Here is an 8655-nt window from a genome sequence, read left to right on the forward strand (position 1 = left end):
AAAAAAAAAAAAAAAAAAAAAAAAAAAGAACTCCGTCCAAAAAGTGCATGGAATATAACTTGTAAAGCTTCCCACAACTGACAGTATCTATGTGTGTGTGTTTAAACCAAATCTAGAAAGCTTACAATAGAGCTGCATAGTAGTGGTATTTATTAAAGAATCACAATTGTAGGCCGGGCGCGGTGGCTCAAGCCTGTAATCCCAGCACTTTGGGAGGCCGAGACGGGCGGATCACGAGGTCAGGAGATCGAGACCATCCTGGCTAACACGGTGAAACCCCGTCTCTATTAAGAAATACAAAAAACTAGCCGGGCGAGGTGGCGGGCGCCTGTAGTCCCAGCTACTCGGGAGGCTGAGGCCGGAGAATGGCGTGAACCCGGGAGGCGGAGCTTGCAGTGAGCTGAGATCCGGCCACTGCACTCCAGCCTGGGCGACAGAGAGAGCCACCGTCACAAAAAAAAAAAAAAAAAAAGAAAGAAAAGAAAAAAAAGAATCACAATTGTAAACATGAGAATAACTTATGGATTCTAGTTTAGTTATTTTGTAATTGCAGAATTATATTTTTGCTGCTGTTATATCTGAATAATTTTTAAATGTCATCTTGAGATAGAAATACGTATTTAAGCACTCATGCAAAGGTAAATGAACACTTTTTTTTTTTTGAGCGGAGTCACGCTCTGTCGCCAGGCTGGAGTGTAGTGGCATGATCTCAGCTCACTGCAACCTCCACCTCCCGGGTTTGAGCGATTCTCCTGTTTCAGGCTCCTGAGCACCTGGGACTACAGGTGCACACCACCATGCCTGGCTAAGTTTTATATTTTTAGTAAAGACGGGGTTTCACCATGTTGGCCAGGATGGTCTCAATCTTGACTTCGTGATCCGCTGGCCTCAGCCTCCTGAATTGCTGGGATTACAAGCATGAGCCACTGTGCCCGGCCCAATGAACCCTTTTTAAATGTGTGCATTGCTTATTTTTTCCTTCAGAATTATAGACATTAAACCAAACAAATTACCTATAATGGAATTGATTAATGACCTATGAGAAAGCGGGTTTGGCCAGACAGTATACCCAAACTTTTATAAACTATGGAATGTTATTACATTTGTGAAATTCTCTTGTCTAACCTGAATTTACATTTCATGGTGATAACATGGTATATGTACTGTTGTTAAAGTGAGTGAGTATCTAAACAACAAAAAAAAAGAATGTCAACATCAATTCTGACAGGACAGGAATTTGGACAATGTAGCTTTTACTCATTCATTCTTCCACTAATGCATTCATTCAGCAGATAGTCCAATACCCTGCAATTAGCTTGTGGATCTCTCCACCATGAGACTGAAAGCTCCATGAGGTCAGGGAAGGTATTTTGTTCTCCACAGTGTCCTCAAAACCTGGCCTGGGGCCTGAACATAGTAGGCCCTCAGTAAATGTTTGCTAATTGAAGGAATGAGATCAGAGGCCAAGGGAAGTCCAAAGGCAGTCTAGACAGACCAACAGACAGACAAACTGACCTCATGTGTGGTCAGTCCCACATTCAATGCACACTTCTTGGCAGGGGTCATTCAGGGAATGTTGGAGGGTCTGGCCTTCCAGGCTGGGAGTACCTGGAGTGTTCCACCATGGAAGAGGGAGAATAGTTCCTCATTTTCTCTTTCATGGAGAGAGAATGTGAGAATCCAGATGTTGTTGTCAAAAATGTTGAAAAACTTTAAGCCGAACGCAGCAGCTCATGACTGTAATCTCAACACTTTGGAAGGCCAAGGCAGGTAGATTGCATGAGCCAAGGAGTTTGAGACCAGCCAGGGTAACATGGCAAAACCCCATATCTACAAAAAATACAAAAATTAGCCAGGCACGGTGGCGCATGCCTGTAGTCCCAGCTACTCTGTAGGGCTGAGGTGGGAAGATCACTTGAGCCCAGGAGTTTGAGGCTGCAGTGAACCCTGATCATGCCACTGCACTCCACCAGCCTGGGTGATAGAGCAAGACACTGTCTCAAAAAAAAAAAAAGGCCAGGCGTGGCGGCTCACATCTGTAATCCCAGCACTTTGGGAGGCCGAGGCGGGCAGATCATGAGGTCAGGAGATCAAGACCATCCTGGCCAACATGGTGAAACCCTGTCTCTACTAAAAATACAAAAAATTAGCCGGGCGTGGTGGCGGGCGCCTGAAGTCCCAGCTACTTGGGAGGCTGAGGCAGGAGAATCGCTTGAACCCGGGAGGCGGAGGTTGCAGTGAGCTGAGATTGCACCATTGCACTCCAGCTTGGGCAAAAAGAGCGAAACTCCATCTCAAAAAAAAAAGAAAAGAAAGAAGAAAAAGAAAAAAAAGACTTTAGACAAATTAAATTTAGCACAGTTTATTTGAGCAAAGAATCATTCATGAACCAGGCAGCCCTCAGAACCAGAGGACATTCAGAGAGCACTACTCAGCAGTGTGAGCAGAGAGATTTCATAGGATAAACCCAGAAGTAAAATCGAGAAATCCCCTGATTGGCTACATTTGGGCATCTGCCTAATTTGGACATGGTGTGATGAGTTGCCTGCCTATGATTAGCTGAAACCTGACTGCTTGTAATTGGCTGAAACTTTCTTGCTTGTTAATACTCCCATGTTAGGTTTCAGTTTGTTTGCATACTAAGTTAGACTGCAATGTGTTAGGTAGGAACTGAAAGCATGGAAGCAGCCTCAGGCTAAGGCCCTCTTTATTTAATTCATCAAGGGATAACTCCTCCCAGGTATCCTGGGATTCCCTCCCAGGCATCCCCCTCTACTCTTCAGCAGCATGCTCTCACCAGGCACACGTGAGCTACCACACCCGGCCTATACTTAAAATATTTTTAATACTTAAAAATACTTATCAATCTAAAAATACTTATTGGCCGAATGCGGTGACTCACGCCTGTAATCTCAGCACTTTGGGAGGCTGTGGCGGATGGATTACCTGAGGTCAGGAGTTTGAGACCAGCCTGGCCAACATGGTGAAACCCCGTCTCTACTAAAAATACAAAAAATTAGCCAGGTGTGGTGGCAGGTGCCTGTAATCCCAACTACTGGGGAGGTCAAGGCAGGAGAATCACTTGAACCCAGGAGGTGGAGGTTACAGTGAGCCGAGATTGCACCACTGCATTCCAGCCTGGGCGACAGAGCAAGACTCCATCTCAAAAATAAAATTAAATTAAATTTAAGGCCAGGCGCGGTGGCTCAAGCTTGTAATCCCAGCACTTTGGGAGGCCGAGACGGGCGGATCACGAGGTCAGGAGATCAAGACCATCCTGGCTAACACGGTGAAACCCCATCTCTACTAAAAAATACAAAAAACTAGCCAGGCGAGGTGGCAGGCGCCTGTAGTCCCAGCTACTCGGGAGGCTGAGGCAGGAGAATGGCATAAACCCGGGAGGCGGAGCTTGCAGTTAGCTGAGATCCGGCCTCTGCACTCCAGCCTGGGTGACAGAGCGAGACTCTGTCTCAAAAAAAAAAAAAAAAATTAAATTTAAAAATACTTATCAATTCATGTTTTCTGTTGTGTCTTAGGTCAGTTTTAGTGCAGCTTTTATTTTTTAGGAAATTGTCTATTTCTCCTAAATTTTCAAATTTATTGCCATAAAATTGCACCTACTGCATGCTCATTATTTTTAAATTTCTGCTGTGTCTGTTTTTTGCTGTTTTCATTCATTATGTTGTTTGCTTGTACAAACCTTATTTTCTTGACCGAGAGATTTGTCGATCTTATTAGCTTATTCAAAGAGCCAGCTTTCAACTTTGTTATATTCTATTTTAGCTTTATCTATTTTCTTTTTTCTTTTTTTTTAGATGGAGTCTCGCACTGTTGCCCGGGCTGGAGTGCAATGGCATGATCTCAGCTCACTGTAACCTCTGCCTCCTGGATTCAAGCAATTCTCCTGCCTCAACCTCCTGAGTAGCTGGGATTACAGGTGCCCACCACCACGCCCAGCTAATTTTTTGTATTTTTAGTAGAGACAGGGTTTCACCATGTTGGCCAGGCTGGTCTCAAACTCCTGACCTCATGATTTGCCCGCCTCAAGCTCTTAAAGTGCTGGGATTACAGGTGTGAGCCACCGCACCTGTCCTCTATTTTCTGAATTCCATTTTGTCTTTGTTATTTCCTTACCTTTTTTATTGATGTAATTAACATATCACAATTCATTATTTTAAACTGTCCAATTCAGCCAGGTATGGTGGCTCACATGTGAATCCCAGCATTTTGGGAGGTTGAGGCAGAAGGATCACTTGAGGTCAGCAGTTCAAGACCAGCCAGGGCAACAGAGTGAGATTGTCTCTACAAAAAAATACAATAAACAAACAAACAAATAAATAAAAATTTAAAAGACAGACCTAACCATTCTCTCCCTAATGGGTATATGGTTCTATTGTCTTGTTTTACTATTTCAAACAATGCTGTGGCAATCATCCTTGGACTTAAAATTTTTGGGGTCATGTACAAGCTCTTCAACAAGATAGATTCCTGAAAGGGGAAAATCTAGGTCAAAATGTAAGTTTGCTTTCAACAACTTTTATGTCAACTTAACTGAGGTATAATCATATATTAATACAATAAGATTTGCCAGTTTTAACAGACAATAAGATTAGCCACTTACACAACTTGGTGTGCTTTACCAAAGGTGTATAAGTCAGGTAATTGCCACTACTATCATGATATATAGAATTTTTCCACTATCCAAAAAGTTTGCTTGTGCCATAGAGCAATCTGTCCCCTCCCCCAGCCCCTGTCCCTGGCAACTACTAGAGATGCTCTCTGTCACTAGTTGTATGAACATATATTTGCATTTATCTTGGGTAACTTAAGAATGGAATTGCTGGGTCACATGGTAAATGTATATTTATTTATTTATTTATTTATTTTTTATTTTTATTTTATTTTATTTTTTTTGAGACAGAGTCTCGCTCTGCCGCCCAGGCTGGAGTGCAGTGGCCGGATCTCAGCTCACTGCAAGCTCCGCCTCCCGGGTTCACGCCATTCTCCTGCCTCAGCCTCCCGAGTAGCTGGGACTACAGGCGCCCACCACCTCGCCCGGCTAGTTTTCTGTATTTTTTAGTAGAGACGGGGTTTCACCGTGTCGGCCAGGATGGTCTCGATCTCCTGACCTCGTGATCCGCCCGTCTCGGCCTCCCAAAGTGCTGGGATTACAGGCTTGAGCCACCGTGCCCGGCCATGTATATTTAACTTTGTAAGAAATTACCAAACCTTTTTTCAACATGGCTATACTATTTTGTATTCCCACCAGCAATCTAAGGGAGTTCTAGGTGTTCCACATCATTATCACCACTTTGTATGACATCTTTTTAATTTAACTATTCTAGTAGTAATAGTATTGCATTGCTTTCAATGAATTTATCTAATAATTGATGGTGTTGAGCACATTTTTATGGGCTTATTCTCATCTGAATATCTTCTTTGATTAAATGTCTGCTCAAAATGTTGGCCCATTTTGTATTAGCTTTTCATTTATTTATTATAAAGTTAGAGGAACACGTATTCGCAATATGAGCCCTTTGTCAGATATATGCTTTGCAAATATTTTCTCCCAATTTTTCTCCCTTTAACTGTCATTTGAACAGCTAAAGTGTTTAGTTAGGATTAAATCCAATTTATCAATTTGTTTCTTTGATAGTTTATGCTATTTGTATCCTATTTAAGACACTTTTGCCTAACCCAACATCACTAAGATTTTTTCTGTTTTCTTCTAGAGATATTATAGTTTTAGGTTTTACATCTAGACCTACGGTGCCATTTCAAGTTAAGTGTTGTATGCGATGCAAGGTATCGTATAGGTTTTTTGTTTTCTTTTTTTTTTTTTTTTTTTTGAGATGGAGTCTTGCTCTGTCGCCCAGGCTGGAGTGCAGTGGCCGGATCTCAGCTCACTGCAAGCTCCGCCTCCTGGGTTCAGGCCATTCTCCTGCCTCAGCCTCCCGAGTAGCTGGGACTACAGGCGCCCGCCACCTCACCTGGCTAATTTTTTTGTATTTTTTAGTAGAGACGGGGTTTCACCTTGTTAGCCAGGATGGTCTCGATCTCCTGACCTCGTGATCCACCCATCTCGGCCTCCCAAAGTGCTGGGGATTACAGGCTTGAGCCACTGTGCCCGGCCAGGTTTTTTGTTTTCATATGGATATCCAATTATTTCAGCACTTCTGTTGAAAGATCATCTTTTGGCCAGGCACGGTGGGTCACACCTGTAATCCCAGCACTTTGGGAGACCGAGGCAGGTGAATCACCTGAGGTCAGGAGTTCGAGACCAGCCTGACAAACATGGTGAAACCCCGTTTCTACTAAAAATACAAAAATTAGCCGGGTATGGTGACGCACACCTGTAATCCCAGCTACTTGGTAGGCTGAGGCAGGAGAAATGCTTTCAGTGAGCCAAAATCACACCACTGCACTCCAGCCTGGGTGACACAGCAAGACTCTTGTCTCAAAAAAAAAAAGAAAAAAGAAAAAGAGGCCAGACACGGTGGCTCACCCCTGTAATCCCAGCACTTTGGGAGGCCGAGACGGGCGGATCACAAGGTCAGGAGATCGAGACCATCCTGGCTAACACGGTGAAACCCCGTCTCTACTAAAAAAGTACAAAAAACTAGCTGGGTGAGTTGGCAGGAGGCTGAGGCAGGAGAATGGCGTGAACCCGGGAGGCAGAGCTTGTAGTGAGCTGAGTTCGCACCACTGCACTCCAGCCTGGGTGACAGAGCAAAGACTCCGTCTCAAAAAAAAAAAAAGAAAAAAGAAAAAGAAAAATCATTTTTCACCACTGAATTGCCCTAGTACCTATACTGAAAATCAATATACTGTGGGGTGCGGTGGCTCACGTCTGTATTCCCAGCACTTTGGGAGGCCGAGGCAGGCGGATCACAAGGTCAGGAGATCGAGACCATCGTGGCTAATATGGTGAAACCCTGTCTCTACTAAAAATACAAAAAATTAGCCAGGCATAGTGGGGGGTGCCTGTAGTCCCAGCTACTCAGGAGGCGAGAACCGGGGAGGCGGAGCTTGCAGCCAGTGGAGATGGCGCCACTGCACTGCAGTCTGGGCAACAGGGTGAGACTCCGTCTCAAAAAAAAAGAAAATCAGCATGAGGGAAGAGAGAGACCCTCTCATATTGTTTTATACTCAGAAAAGGAAAGAGAAGTGAAACTAAAGGCAGGTAGCCCGGCGCCTAGGAACCAGACCTGAAACCAGGCCTGGGCCTGCATGACCTAAGCCTGGTAGTTAAAATTCGACCCCTGACCTAGCAACTGTTGTTATCTATAGATTCCAGACATTGTATGGAAGGACATTGTGAAACCTCCCATTTGTTCTGTTTCACTCTGACCACCGGTATGCTCGCAGCCTGTCACGTACCCCCTGGCTTGCTCAATCGATCACTACCCTCTCACGCGGACCCCCGTAGAGTTGTGAGTCCTTAAAAAGGACAGAAGTTGAGCACCTGACGAGCTCGGATTTTAAGATGCTAGCCTGCCCATGTCCCAGCTGATTAAAGCCACTCCCTTCACTAGCTCGGTGTCTGAGGGGTTTTGTCTGCAGCTCGTCCTGCTACAAATATAAATGTTATTCTGTTTCTGGAATGCATTCTGTTTCACTAATCTGCATGTCTATCTTTACACCAAAAACCACACTATCTTAATCACTGTAGCTTTATAGTAGTCTTTTTTTTTGAGACAGAGTCTCATTTTGTCACCCAGGTTGGAGTGTAATGGTACGATCTTGACTCACTGCAACCTCTGCCCCTGGGTTCAAGTGATTCTCCTGCCTCACCCTCCTGAGTAGCTGGGAGGCATGCACCAATACACCCAGCTAATTTTTGTATTTTTAGTAGAGACAGGGTTTTACCATGTCGGCCAGGCTGGTCTCAAACTCCTGACCTCAGGTGATCCACCCACAGCAGCCTCCCAAAGTGCTGGGATTACAGGCATAAGCCACCATGCCCGGCCTATCATAAGTCGTAAAATCAGGTAGTATAAGTTCTCCAACTCTGTTTATACTTTGCAAGGTTGTCTTGGATATTATAGGTCTTTTGAATTTTCACGTATTTTAGAATCAGCATCAATTTTTTTTTTTTTTTTTTTGAGACGGAGTCTCGCTCTGTAGCCCAGGCTGGAGTGCAGTGGCCTGATCTCAGCTCACTGCAAGCTCCGCCTCCCGGGTTCACGCCATTCTCCGGCCTCAGCCTCCCGAGAAGCTGGGACTACAGGCGCCCGCCACCTCGCCCAGCTAGTTTTTTGTATTTCTTAGTAGAGACGGGGTTTCACCGTGTTAGCCAGGATGGTCTCGATCTCCTGACCTCGTGATCCGCCCGTCTCGGCCTCCCAAAGTGCTGGGATTACAGGCTTGAGCCACCGCGCCCGGCCATCAATATTTTTAAAATGCCTACTGAGACTTTGATTGGAATGGCATTCACTCCATAAATCAATTTGGGGGAAATTGACATCATAGGAATATGGAGTGTTCTGATCCATGGATATAGTATATCTCTCCATTTATTGGATCTTCACTTTCAGCAATGTTTTATACTTTTCAGTGTACAGGTCTTGCACATCCCTGATTATATTTTATTATTAAACATTTGTTGTTTTTTTTTTTTTGAGACAGAGTTTCATTCTTTCACCCAGGCTGGAG

The sequence above is a fragment of the Theropithecus gelada genome, chromosome 14 (genome assembly GCF_003255815.1).
Source record: "Theropithecus gelada isolate Dixy chromosome 14, Tgel_1.0, whole genome shotgun sequence".
Taxonomy (NCBI): domain Eukaryota; kingdom Metazoa; phylum Chordata; class Mammalia; order Primates; family Cercopithecidae; genus Theropithecus; species Theropithecus gelada.